This window comes from Mus musculus, chromosome 14 (genome assembly GCF_000001635.26).
Source record: "Mus musculus strain C57BL/6J chromosome 14, GRCm38.p6 C57BL/6J".
NCBI classification, from domain to species: Eukaryota; Metazoa; Chordata; class Mammalia; order Rodentia; family Muridae; genus Mus; species Mus musculus.
In genome coordinates, this window is record NC_000080.6 from 74,433,168 (window position 1) to 74,460,509 (window position 27,342).

The 27,342-nt window shown below is 41.4% G+C and overlaps 1 pseudogene; it reads left to right on the top strand.

The window, feature by feature from the left end:
- Window positions 1–18,391: 18,391 nt before the first annotated feature.
- On the top strand, window positions 18,392–18,981 carry Gm49174 (annotated as a pseudogene).
- Window positions 18,982–27,342: the final 8,361 nt, after the last annotated feature.

The window sequence follows — 27,342 nt, forward strand, 5'->3', positions numbered from 1 at the left end:
GTCTGGATATTTGTTGTCCATCAGTGGATACAGGAGGAGAGGCTGAAAGAATAGTGGAAGAACATGGCTATGTCATTTGAAGGTAGAAATGAGGCATATTCTGTGGACCACTTGAATTTCCTTCAGTGGTATGTGAGACATGATCACTAGCCCAGACAGTGCATGACCCTAGATGGAGATTTTGCGGAGACAGCTAAGGTTTGAAATTGTTATAAAGGGTGGAAGAAGAGGCTTCCTAGGGAACTAGATTATCTTGCAATCATAAGATCATTGCACACCAGCAACTGTCTATCATTGGAGTATACTGGGGATTACCCTCGAAAGCATGATTCTTATTTTTTAATTTAACTTTATTTCTAATTTATTTTTCTCTCACACAATACAGGGGATATCAACCTCCCAGGAATATCAACCGAACACAGCATAACAAAACATAATAAGAGAAGGTACAGATCCTAATATCAGGGATGAGCAAGACAACCCAGTAGGAAGAAAAAGTCACTTAAATGTCCTCAATCTGGAACCACCTGTGATATCATAGCTGTAATTAAGTGGGGGAATATGTAAGGTCACATCTTGCAGAGAAAAGAGCACCAGGAGCCTTGGTTAAAGGATTCTGGTTGGCAAAGTTAAATCTTGAAAGCGCAAGCCAACACCCAAAAGATATACTGCTTTCCTTTTGCTGGACAGCTACCTGTTTATATCAGAAATGTAAAAGACCTAAAGCCCTAGCTGCTTCTACTTAGAAAGGATTTGTTTGTGTTTTCATCTGCACCCGGAGCTGATCCTGTGCCACAGCTCTCCATACCCAAATACCACCGGGAGAGAGCTGGTCTCCCAGGAGAGCTGACACACCTGTGAGCACAGGCAACACCACCACTTCTGCTCAAATTCCTGGCCCAAGAGGGACCCGCCCAGAGTCATCAGGACACAGGAACCAAGGAACAGACTGGAGCAGGAACCTTCTGGCTTCGATCTGCACCCTGGAGCTGACCCTATGCCACAGCTCTCCAACCCCAAATTCATCCCGGAGAGAACTGTTCTCCCAGGAGTACTGACACACAGGCTTGCAGGAGGGACAAGCCATAGTCAAAGACAGCAAGACCAGCTAACACCAGAGAATTCCAGATAGCAAGAGGCAAGGGCAAGAACATAAGCAACAGCAACCAAGGCTACTTGGCATCATCAGAACCCAGTTCTCCCACCACAGGAACCCTGGCTACCCCAACACATCACAAAAACCAAGACTCTGATTTAAAGTTATATCTCATGATAGAGGACTTTAAGAAGAACTTAAATAACTCCCTGAAAGAAATACAGGAAAACACGGGTAAACAGATAGAAAGCCCTTAAAGAGGAAGCACAAAAGTCCCTTAAAGAATTATAGAAAGGGCTCGTTTCTATTCCATGGGACAAAAATTCAGTGTCCCCTCTCTGAATCCCTCTCTGAATCCCTCTCTTTTTTTTTCCTTTTCCATTTTTTATTAGGTATTTAGCTCATTTACATTTCCAATGCTATACCAAAAGTCCCCCATACCCCCCCCCCACTCCCCTACCCACCCACTCCCCCTTTTTGGCCCTGGCGTTCCCCTGTACTGGGGCATATAAGGTTTGCGTGTCCAATGGGCCTCTCTTTCCAGTGATGGCCGACTAGGCCATCTTTTGATACATATGCAGCTAGAGTCAAGAGCTCCGGGGTACTGGTTAGTTCATAATGTTGTTCCACCTATAGGGTTGCAGATCCCTTTAGCTCCTTGGGTTCTTTCTCTAGCTCCTCCATTGGGAGCCCTGTGATCCATCCAATAGCTGACTGTGAGCATCCACGTCTGTGTTTGCTAGGCCCCGGCATAGTCTCACAAGAGACAGCTACATCTGGGTCCTTTCGATAAAATCTTGCTAGTGTATGCAATGGTGTCAGCGTTTGGATGCTGATTATAGGGTGGATCCCTGGATATAGCAGTCTCTACATGGTCCATCCTTTCATCTCAGCTCCAAACTTTGTCTCTGTAACTCCTTCCATGGGTGTTTTGTTCCCAATTCTGAGGAGGGGCATAGTGTCCACACTTCAGTCTTCATTCTTCTTGAGTTTCATGTGTTTAGCAAATTGTACCTTATATCTTGGGAATCCTAGGTTTGGGGCTAATATCCACTTATCAGTGAGTACATATTGTGTGAGTTCCTTTGTGAATGTGTTACCTCACTCAGGATGATGCTCTCCAGGTCCATCCATTTGGCTAGGAATTTCATAAATTCATTCTTTTTAATAGCTGAGTAGTACTCCATTGTGTAGATGTACCACATTTTCTGTATCCATTCCTCTGTTGAGGGGCATCTGGGTTCTTTCCAGCTTCTGGCTATTATAAATAAGGCTGCTATGAACATAGTGGAGCATGTGTCCTTCTTACCAGTTGTGGCATCTTCTGGATAAATGCCCAGGAAAGGTATTGCTGGATCCTCCGGTAGTACTATGTCCAATTTTCTGAGGAACCGCCAGACTGATTTCCAGAGTGGTTGTACAAGCCTGCACTCCCACCAACAATGGAAGAGTGTTCCTCTTTCTCCACATCCATGCCAGCATCTGCTGTCACCTGAATTTTTGATCTTAGCCATTCTGACTGGTGTGAGGTGGAATCTCAGGGTTGTTTTGATTTGCATTTCCCTGATGATTTAGGATGTTGAACATTTTTTCAGGTGCTTCTCTGCCATTCGGTATTCCTCAGGTGAGAATTCTTTGTTCAGTTCTGAGCCCCATTTTTTAATGGGGTTGTTCGATATTCTGAAGTCTACCATCTTGAGTTCTTTATATATGTTGGATATTAGCCCCCTATCTGATTTAGGATAGGTAAAGATCCTTTCCCAATCTGTTGGTGGTCTTTTTGTCTTATTGACGGTGTCTTTTGCCTTGCAGAAACTTTGGAGTTTCATTAGGTCCCATTTGTCAATTCTCGATCTTACAGCACATGCCATTGATGTTCTGTTCAGGAATTTTTCCCCTGTGCCCATATCTTCAAGGCTTTTCCCCACTTTCTCCTCTATAAGTTTCAGTGTCTCTGGTTTTATGTGAAGTTCTTTGATCCACTTAGATTTGACCTTAGTACAAGGAGATAAGTATGGATCGATTCGCATTCTTCTACATGATAACAACCAGTTGTGCCAGCACCAATTGTTGAAAATGCTGTCTTTCTTCCACTGGATGGTTTTAGCTCCCTTGTCGAAGATCAAGTGATCATAGGTGTGTGGGTTCATTTCTGGGTCTTCAATTCTATTCCATTGGTCTACTTGTCTGTTTCTATACCAGTACCATGCAGTTTTTATCACAATTGCTCTATAGTAAAGCTTTAGGTCAGGCATGGTGATTCCACCAGAGGTTCTTTTATCCTTGAGAAGACTTTTTGCTATCCTAGGTTTTTAGTTATTCCAGATGAATTTGCAAATTGCTCCTTCTAATTCGTTGAAGAATTGAGTTGGAATTTTGATGGGGATTGCATTGAATCTGTAGATTGCTTTTGGCAAAATAGCCATTTTTACAATGTTGATCCTGCCAATCCATGAGCATGGGAGATCTTTCCATCTTCTGAGATCTTCTTTAATTTCTTTCTTCAGAGATTTGAAGTTTTTATCATACAGATCTTTCACCTCCTTAGTTAGAGTTACGCCAAGATATTTTATACTATTTGTGACTATTGAGAAGGGTGTTGTTTCCCTAATTTCTTTCTCAGCCTGTTTATTCTTTTATAGAGAGAAAGGCCATTGACTTGTTTGAGTTTATTTTATATCCAGCTACTTCACCGAAGCTGTTTATCAGGTTTAGGAGTTCTCTGGTAGAATTTTTAGGGTCACTTATATATACTATCATATCATCTGCAAAAAGTGATATTTTGACTTCCTCTTTTCCAATTTGTATCCCCTTGATCTCCTTTTGTTGTCGAATTGCTCTGGCTAATACTTCAAGTACTATGTTGAAAAGGTAGGGAGAAAGTGGGCAGCCTTGTCTAGTCCCTGATTTTAGTGGGATTGCTTCCAGCTTCTCTCCATTTACTTTGATGTTGGCTACTGGTTTGCTGTAGATTGCTTTTATCATGTTTAGGTATGGGCCTTGAATTCCTGATCTTTCCAAAACTTTTATCATTAATGGGTGTTGAATCTTGTCAAATGCTTTTTCTGCATCTAACAAGATGATCATGTGGTTTTTGTCTTTGAGTTTGTTTATATAATGGATTACATTGATGGATTTTCGTATATTAAACCATCCCTGCATTCCTGGAATAAAACCTACTTGGTCAGGATGGATGATTGCTTTAATATGTTCTTGGATTCGGTTAGCAAGAATTTTATTGAGGATTTTTGCATCGATATTCATAAGAGAAATTGGTCTGAAGTTCTCTATCTTTGTTGAATCTTTCTGTGGTTTAGGTATCAGAGTAATAGTGGCTTCATAAAATGAGTTGGGTAGAGTACCTTCTACTTCTATTTTGTGAAATAGTTTGTGCAGAACTGGAATTAGATCTTCTTTGAAGGTCTGATAGAACTCTGCACTAAACCCGTCTGGTCCTGGGCTTTTTTTGGCTGGGAGACTATTAATAACTGCTTCTATTTCTTTAGGTGATATGGGACTGTTTAGATGGTCAACTTGATCCTGACTCAACTTTGGTACCTGGTATCTGTCCAGAAATTTGTCCATTTCGTCCAGGTTTTCCAGTTTTGTTGAGTATAACCTTTTGTAGAAGGATCTGATGGTGTTTTGGATTTCTTCAGGATCTGTTGTTATGTCTCCCTTTTCATTTCTGATTTTGTTAATTAGGATTTTGTCCCTGTGCCCTTTAGTAAGTCTAGCTAAGGGTTTATCTATCTTGTTGATTTTCTCAAAGAACCAACTCCTCGTTTGGTTAATTCTTTGAATAGTTCTTCTTGTTTCTACTTGGTTGATTTCACCCCTGAGTTTGATTATTTCCTGCCGTCTACTCCTCTTGGGTGAGTTTGCTTCCTTTTTTTCTAGAGCTTTTAGATGTGTTGTCAAGCTGCTAGTACGTGCTCTCTCCCGTTTCTTCTTGGAGGCACTCAGAGCTATGAGTTTCCCTCTTAGAAATGCTTTCATTGTGTCCCAAAGGTTTGGGTACGTTGTGGCTTCATTTTCATTAAACTCTAAAAAGTCTTTAATTTCTTTCTTTATTCCTTCCTTGACCAAGGTATCATTGAGAAGAGTGTTGTTCAGTTTCCACGTGAATGTTGGCTTTCCATTATTTATGTTGTTATTGAAGATCAGTCTTAGGCCATGGTGGTCTGATAGGATACATGGGACAATTTCAATATTTTTGTATCTGTTGAGGCCTGTTTTGTGACCAATTATATGGTCAATTTTGGAGAAGGTCCCGTGAGGTGCTGAGAAGAAGGTATATCCTTTTGTTTTAGGATAAAATGTTCTGTAGATATCTGTTAGGTCCATTTGTTTCATAACTTCTGTTAGTTTCACTGTGTCCCTGTTTAGTTTCTGTTTCCAGGATCTGTCCCTTGATGAAAGTGGTGTGTTGAAGTCTCCCACTATTATTGTGTGAGGTGCAATGTGTGCTTTGAGCTTTACTAAAATGTCTTTAATGAATGTGGCTGCCCTTGCATTTGGAGCGTAGATATTCAGAATTGAGAGTTCCTCTTGGAAGATTTTACCTTTGATGAGTATGAAGTGTCCCTCCTTGTCTTTTTTGATAACTTTGGGTTGGAAGTCGATTTTATCCGATATTAGAATGGCTACTCCAGCTTGTTTCTTCAGACCATTTGCTTGGAAAATTGTTTTCCAGCCTTTCACTCTGAGGTAGTGTCTGTCTTTTTCCCTGACATGGGTTTCCTGTAAGCAGCAGAATGTTGGGTCCTGTTTGTGTAGCCAGTCTGTTAGTCTATGTCTTTTTATTGGGGAATTGAGTCCATTAATATTAAGAGATATTAAGGAAAAGTAATTGTTGCTTCCTTTTATTTTTGTTGTTAGAGTTGGCATTCTGTTCTTGTGGCTGTCTTCTTTTTGGTTTGTTGAGGGATTACTTTCTTGTTTGTTCTAGGGCGTGATTTCCGTCCTTGTATTGCTTCTTTTCTGTTATTATCCTTTGAAGGGCTGGATTCGTGGAAAGATATTGTGTGAATTTGGTTTTGTCGTGGAATACTTTGGTTTCTCCATCTATGGTAATTGAGAGTTTGGCCGGGTATAGTAGCCTGGGCTGGCATTTGTGTTCTCTTAGTATCTGTATAACATCTGTCCAGGCTCTTCTGGCTTTCATAGTCTCTGGTGAAAAGTCTGGTGTAATTCTGATAGGCCTTCCTTTATATGTTACTTGACCTTTCTCCCTTACTGCTTTTAATATTCTATCTTTATTTAGTGCATTTGTTGTTCTGATTATTATGTGTCAGGAGGAACTTCTTTTCTGGTCCATTCTATTTGGAGTTCTGTAGGCTTCTTGTATGATCATGGGCATCTCTTTCTTTATGTTTGGGAAGTTTTCTTCAATTATTTTGTTGAAGATATTAGCTGGCCCTTTAAGTTGAAAATCTTCATTCTCATCAATTCCTATTATCCGTAGGTTTGGTCTTCTCATTGTGTCCTGGATTTCCTGGATGTTTTGAGTTAGGATCCTTTTGCATTTTGTATTTTCTTTGACTGTTGTGTCGATGTTCTCTATGGAATCTTCTGCACCTGAGATTCTCTCTTCCATTTCTTGTATTCTGTTGCTGATGCTCGCATCTATGGTTCCAGATCTCTTTCCTAGGGTTTCTATCTCCAGCGTTGCCTCGCTTTGGGTTTTCTTTACTGTGTCTACTTCCCTTTTTAGTTCTAGTATGGTTTGTTCATTTCCATTACCTGTTTGGATGTGTTTTCCTGTTTTTCTTTAAGGACTTCTACCTGTTTGGCTGTGTTTTCCTGCTTTTCTTTAAGGGCCTGTAACTCTTTAGCAGTGCTCTCCTGTAATTCTTTAAGTGACTTATGAAAGTCCTTCTTGATGTCCTCTATCATCATCATGAAAAATGTTTTTAAATCTGGGTCTAGATTTTCAGTTGTGTTGGGGTGCCCAGGACTAGGTGGGGTGGGAGTGCTGCGTTCTGATGATGGTGAGTGGTCTTGATTTCTATTACTAGGATTCTTACGTTTTCCTTTCGCCATCTGGTAATCTCTGAAGCTAGCTGTTATAGTTGTCTCTGTTAAGAGCTTGTACTTCAGGTGACTCTGTTAGCCTCTATAAGCAGACCTGGGAGGGTAGCACTCTCCTTGGTTTCAGTGGGTAGAGTATTCTCTGCAGGAAAGCTCTCTTCTTGCAGGGAAGGTACCCAGATATCTGGTGTTCGAACCAGACTCCTGGCAGAAGTTGTGTTCGACTCACGAGAGGTCTTAGGATCCCATGGGGAATCCCATGTGGGCCCTTGCGGGTGTCAGGCAACTCCGCTGGCCAGGAAGCCCGGGGCTCAAGTGGAGCAGAAGGGGCTTTTGCCCCGGGTCAGGCCCGGGCAGTCTGCTTCCCTATGTATCGCAGTCTCAGGTTCCGCGATTGGATTGGGGCCGGCGCTGTGTTCCATTCACCAGAGGTCTTAGGATCCCGTGCGGAATCCTGTGTGGGCCCTTGCGGGTGTCAGGCAACTCCGCTGGCCAGGAAGCCCGGGGCTCGAGTCCTGAATCCCTCTCTTGATTCCCCCACTCTCCTCTCTCCCTCTCTCTCTCTCTCTCTCTCTCTCTCTCTCTCTCTCTCTCTCCCTCTCTCTCTCTCTCTCCCCCTTTCCCTTCTACCTCCCATATTTTCTCCCTTTGTTCTAGATCTAACTTGTCTGGAAGAAATGAAATAAAGCATTATAAATGCCCTGGGCACAAGTCCCTTCCGCTCGACTCGAGACTCGAGCCCCGGGCTACCTTGCAAGCAGAGTCTTGCCCAACACCCGCAAGGGTCCACACGGGACTCCCCACGGGACCCTAAGACCTCTGGTGAGTGGACCACAGTGCCTGCCCCAATCCAATCGCACGGAACTTGAGACTGCGGTACATAGGGAAGCAGGCTACCCGGGCCTGATCTGGGGCACAAGTCCCTTCCGCTCGACTCGAGACTCGAGCCCCGGGCTACCTTGCCAGCAGAGTCTTGCCCAACACCCGCAAGGGTCCACACGGGACTCCCCACGGGACCCTAAGACCTCTGGTGAGTGGATCACAGTGCCTGCCCCAATCCAATCGCGCGGAACTTGAGACTGCGGTACATAGGGAAGCAGGCTACCCGGGCCTGATCTGGGGCACAAGTCCCTTCCGCTCGACTCGTGACTCGAGCCCCGGGCTATCTTGCCAGCAGAGTCTTGCCCAACACCCGCAAGGGTCCACACAGGACTCCCCACGGGACCCTAAGACCTCTGGTGAGTGGACCACAGTGCCTGCCCCAATCCAATCGCGCGGAACTTGAGACTGCGGTACATAGGGAAGCAGGCTACCCGGGCCTGATCTGGGGCACAAGTCCCTTCCGCTCGACTCGAGACTCGAGCCCCGGGCTACCTTGACAGCAGAGTCTTGCCCAACACCCGCAAGGGCCCACACGGGACTCCCCACGGGACCCTAAGACCTCTGGTGAGTGGAACACAGCGCCTACCCCAATCCAATCGCGTGGAACTTGAGACTGCGGTACATAGGGAAGCAGGCTACCCGGGCTTGATCTGGGGCACAAACCCCTTCCACTCCACTCGAGCCCCGGCTACCTTGCCAGCTGAGTCGCCTGACACCCGCAAGGGCCCACACAGGATTCCACACGTGATCCTAAGACCTCTAGTGAGTGGAACACAACTTCTGCCAGGAGTCTGGTTCGAACACCAGATATCTGGGTACCTGCCTTGCAAGAAGAGAGCTTGCCTGCAGAGAATACTCTGCCCACTGAAACTAAGGAGAGTGCTACCCTCCAGGTCTGCTCATAGAGGCTAACAGAGTCACCTGAAGAACAAGCTCTTAACAGTGACAACTAAAACAGCTAGCTTCAGAGATTACCAGATGGCGAAAGGCAAACGTAAGAATCCTACTAACAGAAATCAAGACCACTCACCATCATCAGAACGCAGCACTCCCACCCCACCTAGTCCTGGGTACCCCAACACAACCGAAAATCTAGACCCAGATTTAAAAACATTTCTCATGATGATGATAGAGGACATCAAGAAGGTCTTTCATAAGTCACTTAAAGATTTACAGGAGAGCACTGCTAAAGAGTTACAGGCTCTTAAAGAAAAGCAGGAAAACACAGCCAAACAGGTGATGGAAATGAACAAAACCATACTAGAACTAAAAGGGGAAGTAGACACAATAAAGAAAACCCAAAGCGAGGCAACGCTGGAGATAGAAACCCTAGGAAAGAGATCTGGAACCATAGATGTGAGCATCAGCAACAGAATACAAGAAATGGAAGAGAGAATCTCAGGTGCAGAAGATTCCATAGAGAACATCGACACAACAGTCAAAGAAAATACAAAATGCAAAAGGATCCTAACTCAAAACATCCAGGTAATCCAGGACACAATGAGAAGACCAAACCTACGGATAATAGGAATTGATGAGAATGAAGATTTTCAACTTAAAGGGCCAGCTAATATCTTCAACAAAATAATAGAAGAAAACTTCCCAAACATAAAAAAAGAGATGCCCATGATCATACAAGAAGCATACAGAACTCCAAATAGACTGGACCAGAAAAGAAATTCCTCCCGACACATAATAATCAGAACAACAAATGCACTAAATAAAGATAGAATATTAAAAGCAGTAAGGGAGAAAGGTCAAGTAACATATAAAGGAAGGCCTATCAGAATTACACCAGACTTTTCACCAGAGACTATGAAAGCCAGAAGAGCCTGGACAGATGTTATACAAACACTAAGAGAACACAAATGCCAGCCCAGGCTACTATACCCGGCCAAACTCTCAATTGCGATAGATGGAGAAACCAAAGTATTCCACGACAAAACCAAGTTCACACAATATCTTTCCACGAATCCAGCCCTTCAAAGGATAATAACAGAAAAGAAGCAATACAAGGACGGAAATCACGCCCTAGAACAACCAAGAAAGTAATCATTCAACAAACCAAAAAGAAGACAGCCACAAGAACAGAATGCCAACTCTAACAACAAAAATAAAAGGGAGCAACAATTACTTTTCCTTAATATCTCTTAATATCAATGGACTCAATTCCCCAATAAAAAGACATAGACTAACAGACTGGCTACACAAACAGGACCCAACATTCTGCTGCTTACAGGAAACCCATCTCAGGGAAAAAGACAGACACTACCTCAGAGTGAAAGGCTGGAAAACAATTTTCCAAGCAAATGGACTGAAGAAACAAGCTGGAGTAGCCATTTTAATATCGGATAAAATCGACTTCCAACCCAAAGTTATCAAAAAAGACAAGGAGGGACACTTCATACTCATCAAAGGTAAAATCCTCCAAGAGGAACTCTCAATTCTGAATATCTACACACCAAATGCAAGGGCAGCCACATTCATTAGAGACACTTTAGTAAAGCTCAAAGCATACATTGCACCTCACACAATAATAGTGGGAGACTTCAACACACCACTTTCTTCAAAGGACAGATCGTGGAAACAGAAACTAAACAGGGACACAGTGAAACTAACAGAAGTTATGAAACAAATGGACCTGACAGATATCTACAGAACATTTTATCCTAAAACAAAAGGATATACCTTCTTCTCAGCACCTCACGGGACCTTCTCCAAAATTGACCATATAATTGGTCACAAAACAGGCCTCAATAGATACAAAAATATTGAAATTGTCCCATGTATCCTATCAGACCACCATGGCCTAAGACTGATCTTCAATAACAACATAAATAATGGAAAGCCAACATTCACGTGGAAACTGAATAACACTCTTCTCAATGATACCTTGGTCAAGGAAGGAATAAAGAAAGAAATTAAAGACTTTTTAGAGTTTAATGAAAATGAAGCCACAACGTACCCAAACCTATGGGACACAATGAAAGCATTTCTAAGAGGGAAACTCATAGCGCTGAGTGCCTCCAAGAAGAAACGGGAGACAGCACATACTAGCAGCTTTACAACACATCTAAAAGCCCTAGAAAAAAAAGGAAGCAAATTCACCCAAGAGGAGTAGACGGCAGGAAATAATCAAACTCAGGGGTGAAATCAACCAAGTGGAAACAAGAAGAACTATTCAAAGAATTAACCAAACGAGGAGTTGGTTCTTTGAGAAAATCAACAAGATAGATAAACCCTTAGCTAGACTCACTAAAGGGCACAGGGACAAAATCCTAATTAACAAAATCAGAAATGAAAAGGGAGACATAACAACAGATCCTGAAGAAATCCAAAACACCATCAGATCCTTCTACAAAAGGCTATACTCAACAAAACTGGAAAACCTGGACGAAATGGACAAATTTCTGGACAGATACCAGGTACCAAAGTTGAGTCAGGATCAAGTTGACCATCTAAACAGTCCCATATCACCTAAAGAAATAGAAGCAGTTATTAATAGTCTCCCAACCAAAAAAAGCCCAGGACCAGATGGGTTTAGTGCAGAGTTCTATCAGACCTTCAAAGACGATCTAATTCCAATTCTGCACAAACTATTTCACAAAATAGAAGTAGAAGGTACTCTACCCAACTCATTTTATGAAGCCACTATTACTCTGATACCTAAACCACAGAAAGATCCAACAAAGATAGAGAACTTCAGACCAATTTCTCTTATGAATATCGATGCAAAAATCCTCAATAAAATTCTTGCTAACCGAATCCAAGAACATATTAAAGCAATCATCCATCCTGACCAAGTAGGTTTTATTCCAGGGATGCAGGGATGGTTTAATATACGAAAATCCATCAATGTAATCCATTATATAAACAAACTCAAAGACAAAAACCACATGATCATCTCGTTAGATGCAGAAAAAGCATTTGACAAGATCCAACACCCATTCATGATAAAAGTTTTGGAAAGATCAGGAATTCAAGGCCCATACCTAAACATGATAAAAGCAATCTATAGCAAACCAGTAGCCAACATCAAAGTAAATGGAGAGAAGCTGGAAGCAATCCCACTAAAATCAGGGACTAGACAAGGCTGCCCACTTTCTCCCTACCTTTTCAACATAGTACTTGAAGTATTAGCCAGAGCAATTCGACAACAAAAGGAGATCAAGGGGATACAAATTGGAAAAGAGGAAGTCAAAATATCACTTTTTGCAGATGATATGATAGTATATATAAGTGACCCTAAAAACTCTACCAGAGAACTCCTAAACCTGATAAACAGCTTCGGTGAAGTAGCTGGATATAAAATAAACTCAAACAAGTCAATGGCCTTTCTCTATACAAAGAATAAACAGGCTGAGAAAGAAATTAGGGAAACAACACCCTTCTCAATAGTCACAAATAATATAAAATATCTTGGCGTGACTCTAACTAAGGAGGTGAAAGATCTGTATGATAAAAACTTCAAATCTCTGAAGAAAGAAATTAAAGAAGATCTCAGAAGATGGAAAGATCTCCCATGCTCATGGATTGGCAGGATCAACATTGTAAAAATGGCTATCTTGCCAAAAGCAATCTACAGATTCAATGCAATCCCCATCAAAATTCCAACTCAATTCTTCAACGAATTGGAAGGAGCAATTTGCAAATTTGTCTGGAATAACAAAAAACCTAGGATAGCAAAAAGTCTTCTCAAGGATAAAAGAACTTCTGGTGGAATCACCATGCCAGACCTAAAGCTTTACTACAGAGCAATTCTGATAAAAACTGCATGGTACTGGTATAGAGACAGACAAGTAGACCAATGGAATAGAATTGAAGATCCAGAAATGAACCCACACACCTATGGTCACTTGATCTTCGACAAGGGAGCTAAAACCACCCAGTGGAAGAAAGACAGCATTTTCAACAATTGGTGCTGGCACAACTGGTTGTTATCGTGTAGAAGAATGCGAATCGATCCATACTTATCTCCTTGTACTAAGGTCAAATCTAAGTGGATCAAGGAACTTCACATAAAACCAGAGACACTGAAACTTATAGAGGAGAAAGTGGGGAAAAGCCTTGAAGATATGGGCACAGGGGAAAAATTCCTGAACAGAACAGCAATGGCTTGTGCTGTAAGATCGAGAATCGACAAATGGGACCTAATGAAACTCCAAAGTTTCTGCAAGGCAAAAGACACCGTCAATAAGACAAAAAGACCACCAACAGATTGGGAAAGGATCTTTACCTATCCTAAATCAGATAGGGGACTAATATCCAACATATATAAAGAACTCAAGAAGGTGGACTTCAGAAAATCAAATAACCCCATTAAAAAATGGGGCTCAGAACTGAACAAAGAATTCTCACCTGAGGAATACCGAATGGCAGAGAAGCACTTGAAAAAATGTTCAACATCCTTAATCATCAGGGAAATGCAAATCAAAACAACCCTGAGATTCCACCTCACACCAGTCAGAATGGCTAAGATCAAAAATTCAGGTGACAGCAGATGCTGGCGAGGATGTGGAGAAAGAGGAACACTCCTCCATTGTTGGTGGGAGTGCAGGCTTGTACAACCACTCTGGAAATCAGTCTGGCGGTTCCTCAGAAAACTGGACATAGTACTACCGGAGGATCCAGCAATACCTCTCCTGGGCATATATCCAGAAGATGCCCCAACAGGTAAGAAGGACACATGCTCCACTATGTTCATAGCAGCCTTATTTATAATAGCCAGAAGCTGGAAAGAACCTAGATGCCCCTCAACAGAGGAATGGATACAGAAAATGTGGTACATCTACACAATGGAGTACTACTCAGCTATTAAAAAGAATGAATTTATGAAATTCCTAGCCAAATGGATGGACCTGGAGGGCATCATCCTGAGTGAGGTAACACATTCACAAAGAAACTCACACAATATGTACTCACTGATAAGTGGATATTAGCCCCAAACCTAGGATACCCAAGATATAAGATATAATTTGCTAAACACATGAAACTCAAGGAGAATGAAGACTGAAGTGTGGACACTATGCCCCTCCTTAGATTTGGGAACAAAACACCCATGGAAGGAGTTACAGAGACGGAGTTTGGAGCTGAGATGAAAGGATGGACCATGTAGAGACTGCCATAGCCAGGGATCCACCCCATAATCAGCATCCAAACGCTGACACCATTGCATACACTAGCAAGATTTTATTGAAAGGACGCAGATGTAGCTGTCTCTTGTGAGACTATGCCGGGGCCCAGCAAACACAGAAGTGGATGCTCACAGTCAGCTAATGGATGGATCATAGGGCTCCCAATGGAGGAGCTAGAGAAAGTAGCCAAGGAGCTAAAGGGATCTGCAACCCTATAGGTGGAACAACATTATGAGCTAACCAGTACCCCGGAGCTCTTGACTCTAGCTGCATATATATCAAAAGATGGCCTAGTCGGCCATCACTGGAAAGAGAGGCCCATTGGACTTGCAAACTTTATATGCCCCAGTACAGGGGAATACCAGGGCCAAAAAGGGGGAGTGGGTGGGCAGGGGAGTGGGGGTGGGTGGATATGGGGGACTTTTGGTATAGCATTGGAAATGTAAATGAGTTAAATACCTAATAAAAAATGGAAAAAAAAATAAATAAATGCCCTGAAAGTTCTAATCATAGGCTTTTGGAGTTCTCCTGTGACACAGTGACTGAGGGCCAGGAATCCCCACAAGATGTTCCACAAATAATTGTTCTTTACCTAATCCAGAAACCTCACATCACACATGTGTTAGAACCTTCAGGCTATTAAATGTACGATTCTAAAACTCCTGAGGGTCAAGACCTGAGGTACATCCTTTACACTAAGAAATTTACATCACATGGCACAGGTATTTCAAGATCAAGTACAATAGAGACATTTTTGGTGAACACTTGCTTCATTAAGAGGAATCATACAGGTGAAGGTGTAAGGTCTGCTATAAGAGAAATGCATAGATTAGGCAGGTTAAGCAAGGACCATTTTGTCCCCAGTTTCTGGAGCCTAGGAAGTCCTAGATTAAAGCACCATGGCCGGTGCTCACTGTGGACTTACCTAGGAAAAGCAGAGTCTGATTCACACCGTTAAAAGATCAGGATTTCCATTCATGAAGGTTTCATCATCATAACCTAACTATTCAGATTTCAATGCATATGTGTGTGTGGGGGGGATCAACTGAACAAAAATATAAGTCTGCAATATGCACTGAATACTATGCTATTAAGTACCACAGCTTTGCTCATTTCCCTTCCAGACTAAAGACTGTCTTTCAGGGCATGAGGAAATACCTCTTTGCGATTAAGAACCAGAAATTTTAACATAAACTATTGTTTCCTTCTTGCTGTTAATGTGATAGTAGGATGACAGGTGTTAGGGTTGTTGTTCATTCAGACCAAGGTAATGTGGTAGTACATAGAGTGTGTGGCATCCTGAAATTCAGACAAGAATGTGCTCCCACCTATGAACAAAGCAACAGACAGAAACATCCCTGCCAAAATTCTTGGTGGAAAATTATCTTGCAAAGTTCTCCTCCCCAGTGAGAAAGATTAGAGTGATTATAACATGATTCCTTGTTTCTGAAGTAGTGTTTCCATTGTGCTGTTACCTTTGGCTTCATCTATAATCATTTGTGTTTATTTTTTGTTTCCTCAATTTTCATGAAAAATGTTATGGGTATCTTTGCCTTTGTAACTTCTTACCATTTTTGTTTTTTTAGCAAACTTTTTTTTCTTGGATATAATTTTTATTTGCATTTCAAATGTTTTCCCCTTTCCAGATCTCCACTATGGAGACCCCCCATCCCACTCCCCTCCCCCTGCCTCTATGAGGGTGCTCCCCCACCCACCTACTCCCAACCTCTTGCCATGGCATTCCCCTAAACTAGGGCATTGAACACCCTCAGGCCCAAGGGCCTTTTCTCCCACTGATGTCCAACAAGGCCATCTTCTGCCACATATGTGGCCAGCACCATGGGTTAATCCATGTGTATTCTTTGGTTGGTGGTCCAGTCCTTGGGAGCTCCAGGGTATCTGGCTTATTGACACTGTTGCTCCCTCCATGGGGCTGCATACCCCCAACATACATAAAGAACTCAAGAAGGTAGACTCCAGAGAACCAAATAACTCTTTTTTAAAAATTGGGAGCAGAGCTAAACAGAAAATTCTCAACTGAGGAAACTCGAAGGTCTCAGAAACACCTAAAGAAATGTTCAACATCCTTAGTCATCAGGGAAATGCAAATCAAAACGACCCTGAGATTCCACCTCACACCAGTCAGAATGGTTGAGATCAAAAACTCAGAATGTGGTTGGTGAGAATGTGGAGAAAGAGGAACACTCCTCCGTTGCTGGTGAGATTGCAAACTGGTACAGATTGCACTCTGGAAATCAGTCTGGTTGTTCCTCAGAAAATTGGGCATAGTATTACCTGAGAACCCAGCTAGACCACTCCTGGGCATATACCCAGAAATGTTCTAACATGTAATAAGGGCACATGCTTCACTATGTTCATAGAAAACTTCTTATAAGGAAAAAAAAGAATGTTCAGCAAACAGCTGTGGAAATAAATTTATTCAAACTAAGTGTGCCCTTATATTCTCCAAGAGATTTATTATTAATTGTAGATTTAGCCAAGGTGAACTTCTCAGGGATTATGCTCAAATGTAATCACTTTTAAATTATTCATAGCAGTTATATTTTGAAGCTTTTACTTATAGAATCTTAGTTTGATATAGCTTGGATCATGTAAGTCAACTATATATCAGAATTTTACAATAATTTTAAAGATGGAGGTGCAACCAGAAAGATCTCTTATCCACAGAAAGATCTCTACAACCACTCTCACTCTCATTGGTGAAAAATCCTTGACATTGAACCAAAATTTGCTTCCATATCAGATCTGTTTATTGATCACAAATCTGCCATATACATCATAAAACCTTAGAGTTTTTTCCTGCAAGATAGCTCTTCAAATAGCTGAAGGTCATTGCCATGTATATTTTAATCTCAACTTCAGTAAGTTATTGGTTTTAACATAAAAGTCAATGTTCTTTGTGTTACTCTGATTAAAGCTATCTATCCTTTGGGCTTGTTGCCAGTGTCTACCCTTTGCTCCAAGATCAAACTGCACCCACATCTTATATGTTTGATCCCTCAGGTAATTTAGACACATTACCTTATACCTACTTGCTAAGAAAACTTAACTGTGAACTGTTAGCTCCAAGACAATTGAAATTAGAAAGGTTTACCAGGTAGCCTCAAAACATATCACTATGAAAGCTTAATTAATTATTAAATTTAATATTTGCTTAATCATCATAACAGACTTTTTTTAATCTGTAGGTTAATTTTATTTTAACATTTCAACTAAGTTCCAATGGCTGAAGAGAAATGAATTCTGGCCATAATTTAAATGACATATTAGAACTGACTCCAAAAGCAAAAGCCATAAATAATGGAAAAAATGCAATCTGTATTTTTATCAGTTACATACATTTTAAACAAAAGTTAAAGGCATCAATACATGATAAAAGCCTATAAATGTTTTAAAAATGACCCCTAAGCTACAAGTGAAATTTTCATCAGAATTATCTAAGGGATATAGAACGAAGGTAGATGTGCCAAGGCCCACATCAGCCTTCCTAACCTGGTAGTCTAACATATCAGAGGTTGCAATTGGCAGATTTTCTCCGATTACTAATTTTCTTACTTCCAATTTGTAAAGTCATCCTTTGTTCAGCGGGCTGACATTTGAGGTGTTCTCTTGTTCCTAATCAGTCAGTATTCCTGTTAACACCCCAAGTACAGATCTATTCAACAAAGCAACATCCCTATAAACGTTGTTAACAATAAAACCTCCAGAAAAAATGAGTTCATCCAAATAAAGCCCTCCCTATAATTCCCAATAAATGGTCAAAGAACCATACATTTTAACTTCTTCCTTCTTACCTCCAGCTTGAATTCTCTGAGACATGTATTAGAACACCGCTGCCTTGACTGCAGAAGGCAGAGAAATATGTAGGGTAGAGGGAAGCAGCCTATAAATGAATCCCTAGAGTTAAGGTGTTCTGTATACAAGACCCTCAGGTAAGGGAAGTGTCACTCCTTGGTCCACTTGAACAAATGGAAAATGGAAGTGTCTTTTTAAAGATCAAACCAAGATGCACTGATATGTTTCTCTATTGGTAGATTTTAGTTAGTCCTTTTTCTAAAAGTGTTTTCAGTACCAGCTGGGCTTTAAATGGTCTTCAAAAGTGATACAGTCTCTCTAAACACTACTGAGATATGACTAGAGGTCAAGACTTACAGAGTTCAATAAATATTAATGAATGTGCATGATAACAAATATCCCTATAGCTTTTCCCAGGCAGCTGCCAAAGATGGTGGAGGGGCAGGTTCTATTGCTGGATGGCCTCAGCCATCTTCTCGGCTGCCAGGTGGCCATTGTGGCCAAGCAGGCACTGCTGGGCCAGAAGGTGGTGGTTGTACACTGTGAGGGCATCAGCATTTCTGGAAATTTCTACAGAAACAAGTTAAACTATCTGGCCTTTCTCTGAGAGCGGATGAACAACAACCCCTCTTGAGGGCCCTACCCGTTCTGAGACCCCAGCTAAATTTTTGGGCACACTGTGTGAGACATGTTGCTCCCCAAGTCCAAATTAGGTAGGTATGGCTGCCCTGGAAGGCCTCAAGGTGCTGGATGGGATCCCTCCACCCTATAACAAGCTTGCTTACCTGGGGCTCAAGAGGTAGGATGGAAGTACCAGGTGGTGATAGCCACTCAGGAGGAGAAATGGAAGGAAAAGGCCAAGATCCACCATGGAAGAAGAAGCCACTCTTGAGGCTATGGAAACAGGCAAAAAAGAACTCAGAGAAGAAAATCAACAAGTTCACAGAGGTCCTCAAGAAAAGCATTTCCTATGGAACATTCAGCATATCTGCATTTTGTGTCATTTCCTACAGGACATGAAATTCTAGACATAGTCAATGCTCATCTGATAAGAAAGTATTGGAAAAGATAAAACACTTGTCATTGTGAAACTGCTCATAAAAAAATTAAAATAGCAATTCATTTTTGCTTCAGTGAAATCAAGTGTATTTATTTGATGCCTTGATAAAAGAAGAAAGAGAAGGGGAAAGAGGAGGAACAAGAAGAGGAGGAGGAAGAAAAGAAGAAAATCTTAGGGATGATTTTTAATACTAGATTTTCCAGCATATCTGTCCTTTTCTAAAAATGTACTGAGCAGAGAAATTAGAGACAACTTTGGCAACAGAAATTGACATCATCTCGGACTCTTCAGAAAGAAACACAAAAATAAACACTGGCCACATGCCTGGCCATATAAAGATTGGACCCAGTTCTGTATAATGATGGAATGTTCAACGCGCTCAAGCAATTCTGCTATAGATTAGCAAGTCTTAGAAGAGATATTTATATTGATATTTTTATAACCATAAACTCACAGAAAAGAGAAAAAAGCCAAATGTAACAGCATTTTGGAAAGTGAGAGCCTTTGAGCAAGTGACAACTTGTATGTCAAAGAAGGAAGAACCAAGCTTTCACTTGGCCGTGGGTAAAATGGAGAATAGCCTGAATGGCACAGATGTTCTAAGCCAAGAAACCAGAGCTAGGAAAGACCTGCCTGGGGGAGGGGTGATGGTGAGGAGTTTTATTTAAAGGCACATGAAGAACATTACCTTATAGTATAGACTCACATCACACTGGAGGTTGATTCTCCATAGAGAAGAAGGTATAGATCTCACTACAAAGCTGAGAACCTTCTGGTAGGTCTGATGATTGACTTCTGTACTGAAGTTTTTATCAATTTGACCCAAACTAGAGTCACCTGGGAAGAAGGACCTCAACTGAAAGCCTGCCTTTTTCAGATTGGCCTGTGAGCATATCTGTAAAGCATTTTCTTGATTGCTAATTGATTTAAAAGGGCCTCTTCCACTATGGGAGAGAGAGAGAGAGAGAAAGAGAGAGAGAGATGAATGAAAGGTAGCAAAACATGAGCCAGTGTGACGACTGTGAGGGAGACAACAAGCACCAGCCCTCCATGGTTTCTGCATCAGTTCCTGATTGAGCTCCTAGTCTTAATCCAATGAAGTCCCTCTCCTCTCCTTTTGCTTTTTGGCCATTATATTTGTTACAGCAACAGAATTATTCAGAGGATGGCCTCCTTATCTGGCATCAATGGAAGGGATGCCCTAGGTCCTGTGAAGGTTTAATGCCCCAGTGTAGGGGAATGCTAGGGTGGTGAGGCAGGAGTTGGTGGGTGGGTGGGGGAGCACCCTCACAGAAGCAGGGGGAGTAGTGAGATAGGGGGTTTTCAGTAGGGAAACCAGGAAGGGGAATAACATTTGACATGTAAATAAATAAAATAAGCAATAAAAAACTTAAAAAATAACTCAGATGAATAAATATATTTTTTAAAAAACAGAATCAAACTAGAGCAGATTTGAAGTTTAGCCTCATTATTCTCCGAAAGAAACTGGAAAGGCTCTAGGAAATGAGATCAATGTAATAGAAAAGATACAAAGACACCAATTCTGTATTTGGTGCTTCAGTAGACACATAACCAGCGAAAATGTAGGCTGATGCTCTGAACTCTGATTGTTTGTTTCCAGCTCTGATTCTTATAGGAGCAGAGAGGGACCAATAGTCATCTCTGGAAAACCTCTAGGGCATGGGGGGTGGAGATAAAGAGGGAAGAAGGCAGAGAGAAACCACCTGAGACAAAAAGAAGTTTCAAATAAAATATTGTAGGGGCCAGAGGGATGCCCAATCAGCAAAATTATTGTCACAGGAGCCTCAGGACTAGTGTTCAGGTTCCTAGAACCAAGAGAAGAAGCCAGAAATAGCACTTTGAATCTCTACAGTTCTACTATTGGGAAGGTGAGTACAGGGGGATTCCCGGAGCTCACTGGCCAGATATTATTGAACAACTGATGAGCTCTTGTTCAGTTGGAGGCCTTGTCCCCAAAAGTAATGTGTGTGTGCTTGATAGAGGAAGACACCAATAGAAACCTTTTGCCCCCACACACATGTATGCACACATACACACAAACATACATAGACTCACCATGTATGCGCACACAAAAGTTGTAATTGCAAAGTGCACATGTATAAATACACACAAAGAGAACACACATACACAACATAAGTTAATATCCCACGATAAATAAAAGTATTGTACCTGAGAAACAAGACTATAATAATAGTAGTCTTATAAGGAATATTTATGGTTCTAATTTTCACACCTTCTGGTATGGGGGTCCTTAATATTCTTAAAAAATATTAAGAATCCTGAAAACCTTTTTTTTTCTGTGGTTATTTCTTCATATGAGAGCTTAAAAAAACCTGCTAAGTAAGTATTTGCAGTATAGTCAGTATATTATACAAAATACTTAATCTATAACACAAATAATGCATTACTGTGAAGAAATAAAAAATCCAAAACAAACAAAAAAAAAAATAAAATGTGATGCCTGCACCTTTGTTTTACATTATGTTCCAGATCTCTGTAGCATCAGGGTTAATAAAAGCACGCTGGTCTCTGTGTCTGTGTCTGCATTCTATCTGATATACCGCACATAAGGTCATCTCTGGAAAACACTCTGCTCAAAAGGAGAGTCCTAAAGAGACAACCATCTCAGAACTACTTTGGTACTGTTTTGCCTCACTGACTCTTTGAAAACCAGCAGCTCACTGCAACTACAAGCAAAGACTTGGAATAAGGAACTTTAAAAAAGTAAAGATTTAGAAAAAAATGTGGAGCCAATGAGCAGAGGGATAAAATTCATTTTTAAAGGACAATGTCACTCAATTAACATAAGGAATTTCATGCTAAGCTAGAAATGATGAAAATGCTGCTATAAAATGACATGAGATCTTTGCAAATCTGATGGCATGGATTCCAGACCAAAGTTTTGTCAAATGCTGAAGCGAACGAAAGACTTGCACAGGTCCCATCAGATACAGGCATTTCTGAAATGGAGCTGAAGAAAATACCATTCATGTAGGAGGGAAAGTAGGTCAGATCAAAAGCAACAGGAAGAAGAAATTTCAAAGCTCTCAAAAGCAATTCTAGAATCTAAAAGGATATTGAACAATGGCCTCAAAATCCTGGAGGATAATTACAAATGAGACAGAAACATTGAAATGCAAGATGTCCGGAAATTTTTCTTCATGCATCCATTCTCAGAAAATGGGCTCAACGAAGCAAGCCCTTCACCACACACAAAAGCAAGAAGACAACAAGAGGCACAAAACACAGAAAGTCCCCAGCTTGGCAAAGGGACAGAAAGAATGCTGTGTAAAAGTTGGTCACAGGTACCAAAGACAATGTCTCTAAAAGGTAGGCCTGAGAGGAAGGTCCATGGCAAGACCACACTGAGATAACTGCGAGCAGGCTTGGGATTAAATCAATGTTGCCTTCATGGAAAATTTATCAAATTTGCAAAACGGGGCATTATGAAAGATAATTAAGAGACAAGGCAAAGAAAAAACTAGGATCACGGCTCGCTAATGGCAGCACAACCTTGCCCCTACATAGTCCTAATAATAAGAGGTCTAACAAATCTATGAGTATTGAGACAAGCAAGTGAGAGGAGGTAAGTGTGGGCGTGTGAAGCAGGACAAGAGAAACAGAAAGCCAGAGCTAATTCGTCAACTTCCATGATAGCAATTCAATAGGTCATATCTAAAGCAGATTTTTAAAGCTATAGTACAAATATGAAATATTCACACATGGGAATAAATTACAAAGACTGACCTAGATATATTTAAAGAGGGATCCTCCATGGAGACGTAATAATGCTATTTTTTCATCCCAAAGTATCATGACTGCTTAGCCGACTCTTTAATCATGTATGTGCTTGATTATAATACATTTGCTTAAAATGTTGCACATTTTAAAAGCAAATACATCAATGCATGGATTATGAAGAATCAGCTCAAAAGAAACTTCCTCATCTTGATGGGTCCTCTTAAGCATTTGAGTGTTTCAGCCAATTGCTCACATTTGTCACAGAACAAGATTATATTTGGTTCCTCAAAGAAGGCTAAAAATGTAAGACAAAACTAGCTTCCCTGGCCTTTGCTCACTGTAACGCTTGTTTGCCAGGTAATGCAGGTTTGACGACCTAAACCCTCAGAGAAGTATTTTCTAAGCTAATTATTTGCAGAGGGAATCTTGCCATCACTACACACCCTAGAACTACTGGTGCAAACATAGATGTGCGCTAAGCCCCGTGTCAGTCTTGCATGCAGCATCTTAAGGATAAGGACAATGAAGTTTCATTGCATGGCACCTAGATCAAGATATGGAATCAACTCTATGTGTCTTGGGTTCCAGCACACGGCAACTGTTGTCTTCACTGCTATGTTTTTCTTACATATGCTGTGCTGCGGACAGCCCCGGGGCTAATTGTATTTGATGTTAATTCTGTTCTTCTGTGAGGGGCTGGAAATAAAGAATGAGTCAACACTCAGGTGATTTCCTGTAAACCTGCTTCCCACCTTAATTTGGAGAGAGAGAGAGAGAGAGAGAGAGAGAGAGAGAGAGAGAGAGAGAAATGGGACAATGGCGGAGAAGGAAGAAGTAAAGTGGAGCATAAGCACCTAGCCTGGAGAAACCACAAGTTGTAAGGGGTCTCTTATATAGGGAAGATGGTAGTGTACTGGTAGATCTGCCCAATCTAGTCTCACAGCATGTATTCATATTAATTGAGTTGTGTTTTCACTGCCCAGGCATATTTGGGTTGTAGATTTATCACAACAATGCTGACGGTAATGAAACACAGGAAAGGAATTCTGCCAAACTTACATGTCAACCCAGATATTTCTGCACTTATGATTGTAACATTCAAGGGATCCAATGGTGATAATGGTCAGTATCAATCCTGCCAAAGCCTAGTGTTTAGAAGATGCATTCAACAAATATTCATCAACTATCTATTTTGCTTTAGGTCTTTGGCTTTCAGCAAATATGGTATATATATATATATATTTAGTTTAGATATATGTGTGAACTATTTCTATGTATTGGTCATAACGTTGTAGCAAATGGTCTCAGTTCTTTCCATTAAATTCTCCTCTGTGTTGCCTGTGTTAATCATCCACATTACTCTGTAAGAGAACTGGAGCCACTCAGTGCCTGGGAAGAAATAGCCATCACATTTCCCATGGACAGTGACAGAGTTGCCAGCCCTGCACTTTTCAAAAGGCATTCCTTTATCTTCTACAGTGCATATGCAGCTACTCTGGAGGAGCACTCTGGTAGCTGGGCTGAAAGAATTGAAAGCTAAAGCATAAGAAACACAACACAAGGACATTCTGGCATTCACTTCTACTCTCTGTCATTGGGAACAAGACAGGACAGGTCCTGAGCCACACACACAGAGGCAGCCATCAGTAATTGCAAGCAAAAAATAAATTAGGTCTTTTCATAATGGTGGGTGGAACAAGATCTGAGAAGTTTACTGTTATGTAAGGCAGAGAAGATATAAGTAAGGGAAACAGAAAACCATTGGGGTCTGGAGTGAAAGACTTAGCTGTAAGGATCATTTCTTTGTCACAAAATAGAAATATTGATATCTACTTTTTAATATTCAGACCTACTTTTCAGAGTTGTTTGAAGTATAAAATAAAACATAGAACTCCCTAAAGCACTAGCTGCACTGTTGCCCAAGACCACAAGGCAGGTCAGTCTCACTTCACAGAGAGTGCTCTGCAGTAGACAGAAGGTCAGTGAATCTAGACATTCTCTACATAAGAACAGAGCAGACAGATCCAAAAGTGACACTCCCAACAGGACAATTTAGACAGATTTCTTCCCAGTTATCCAAGCGTCCATGAAGACTGTCAAAAGAAGGATGGTGCCCCACTAACATGTCCATATCCAAATCACTGATATCTGTGATTATGTTATTCCACAACAGTCAGGACCTGACCACTGTGCTTAGATTTATGCTCTTTAGAGACTGTCTTAGACTACCTAAGTGGGCCAGCTCTAATCAAAATTATTAGAGAGAAGTGGGAGGCTCAGAAGATCTGACAATGGAAGAGGTTGAAGTGATACTGTCATTGGATGAGAGACACAAGCCAGCAAATATGGATAACATCAAAAGCCAGAAAAAGGAGGCAGAGGAGCAAAAGGAAGAAGAAGGAAGAAAGGAATGATGGACAGAAGGAAAGAAGAAGGTAGGAAAGAAGAAAGGAAGGAAGGAAGGAAGGAAGGAAGGAAGGAAGGAAGGAAGGAAGGAAGGAAGGAAAGAGGAAGGAAAGAGAGTTTTCCTTAGAAGCATCAGCAGGAATGCAGCCCTGCCAATACCCTGCCTTTAGCTCAGTGAGATATTTTCAGATTGTCAAAGCACATGATAACAAAGTTCTGTTGTTTATGGCACAAAATTACTGAGAAATCATCACATCAGCCCTTGGAAGCACACTCCACTCATCTAAACACTCTCTGGCCTGCTTCATCTCCTATGAGTTTCAGAGAGATGACAGAGTTTCTTCACCCAGGCCTCATCTCATTCTATCGCCTTTCCCAGTAGGTGGCCCTCCATGAAGCAGATGTTCCCCTCTGACCTGCTCTGCTATAACTTTTAAAAATCGCCACCCCCGTGAAGAGTGGGTTGGATGTGTCTGCAGTCTTACTGCTTCCTATGTCTAGGTGAGTAAGCCCAGTTTTGAAGACATGTTTTAAAAATGTGCTAGGACCAACATAGGTAAGCCATACTCCCAAGTCTGGCTCTTATGAGTGATAAGACTGATATTTTCATCTCCATATGTCTCCTTTATCTCCAGAGTGATGCAGAAATCAGGAAAGGGGGAATATAGGTTTAGGCAATTAAGCTCAAAACTGTACCAGAGAGCAGAATGAATCTTGATTCTTAAGAGGAGGCAGGACAGAGTCTGGCACTTGATTAAGCTTTATGGAAAACTCAGACTGCTGCTGTGGGAAGGTGAGAGACTGTCTCACTGAAGCTGACATCTATAAAGGTCACCCAGACAGTAGAAGAGAGCTCCTGAGATATACCTCATCTCTGTTGACATAGGTTACGTACTAGAACAAGCCAGAGACCACAGGCAAGGTAACCGGCAGTGTTCTTCAAGCCATTACAAACTGAGACTGGCATTTGAGATGCAACCTCATCAAAGACAAAAGCCCACCCTGCCTACAACTAAGGTAAGTCCACATTCAGTGCCCAAAAACCGATTTTCTTCAAATCCAGGCAAAATACTCTAAGAACACAGGGTGGCATTTTTAGGCCTCCAGAGAAGGGAAAGCAGTTACCCTCCCATTTCCCAGTAAATTTTCCACCAATGAGTCTGTCATTAAAATTCTATTTCAGACAACAAAGAGAATTATTCAAGGCAAAAATAAACACACAGAGCAGTTCTTTGGGGGTCTGAAACTATTGATTTTTTTCAAATGCAGACTTGAATTTCTCTTGACTCAGAACCTTATGAAATGAATGAGAGATATTTATCATGTTCTCCATAGGCATGGAGCTAACAAAAGTTTTATATTTTCATTTGATTTTTCAGTCAGAAGGAAGAAAAACATATTGACACGAACATTGGGAACATATTGATGGCAATTATCAATCATTGCACAAAATCAGGATGTAAGTGGCTGGAGAGATTGGCTCTAAGGATTTCAGTCACTATGGTGGCAGAAGAGAGGCTAAGGTTCAGCACGTTTTTTCGCCATTTATTTACTTACTTACATACTTAGTTACTGTACTGGCTAGTTTTGTGTCAACTTGACACAGGCTAGAGTTATTACAGAGAAAGGAGTTTCAGTTGGGGAAGTGCCTCCATGAGATCCAGCTGTAAGGCATTTTCTCAATTAGTGATCAAGGAGGGGGTGGGGAGGGTCCCCTTGTGAGTGGTGCCATCTCTGGGCTGGTAGTCTTGGTTCTATAAGAGAGCAGGCTGAGCAATCCAGTGGAAGCAAGCCAGTAAGAAACATCCCTCCATGGCCTCTGCATCAGCTCCTGCTTCCTGACCTGCTTGAGTTCCAGTCCTGACTTCCTTGGTGATGAACAGCAGTGTGGAAGTGTAAGCTGAATAAACCCTTTCCTCCCCAACTGCTTCTTGGTCATGATGTTTGTGCAGGAATAGAAACCCTGACTGAGACACTTACTTACTTACTTTACATCCCAATATCAGCCCTCCCTTTCCTCCTAATCCCCACCTCACACTGCTCCTCCCTGAGTCACCCCATTCCTTCTCCTCTGAAAAGGGAGACACTCCTCCCCCCTGTATTACCCACCCTGGCACATCAAGTCACTGAAGGACTAGGTGTATCCTATCTCC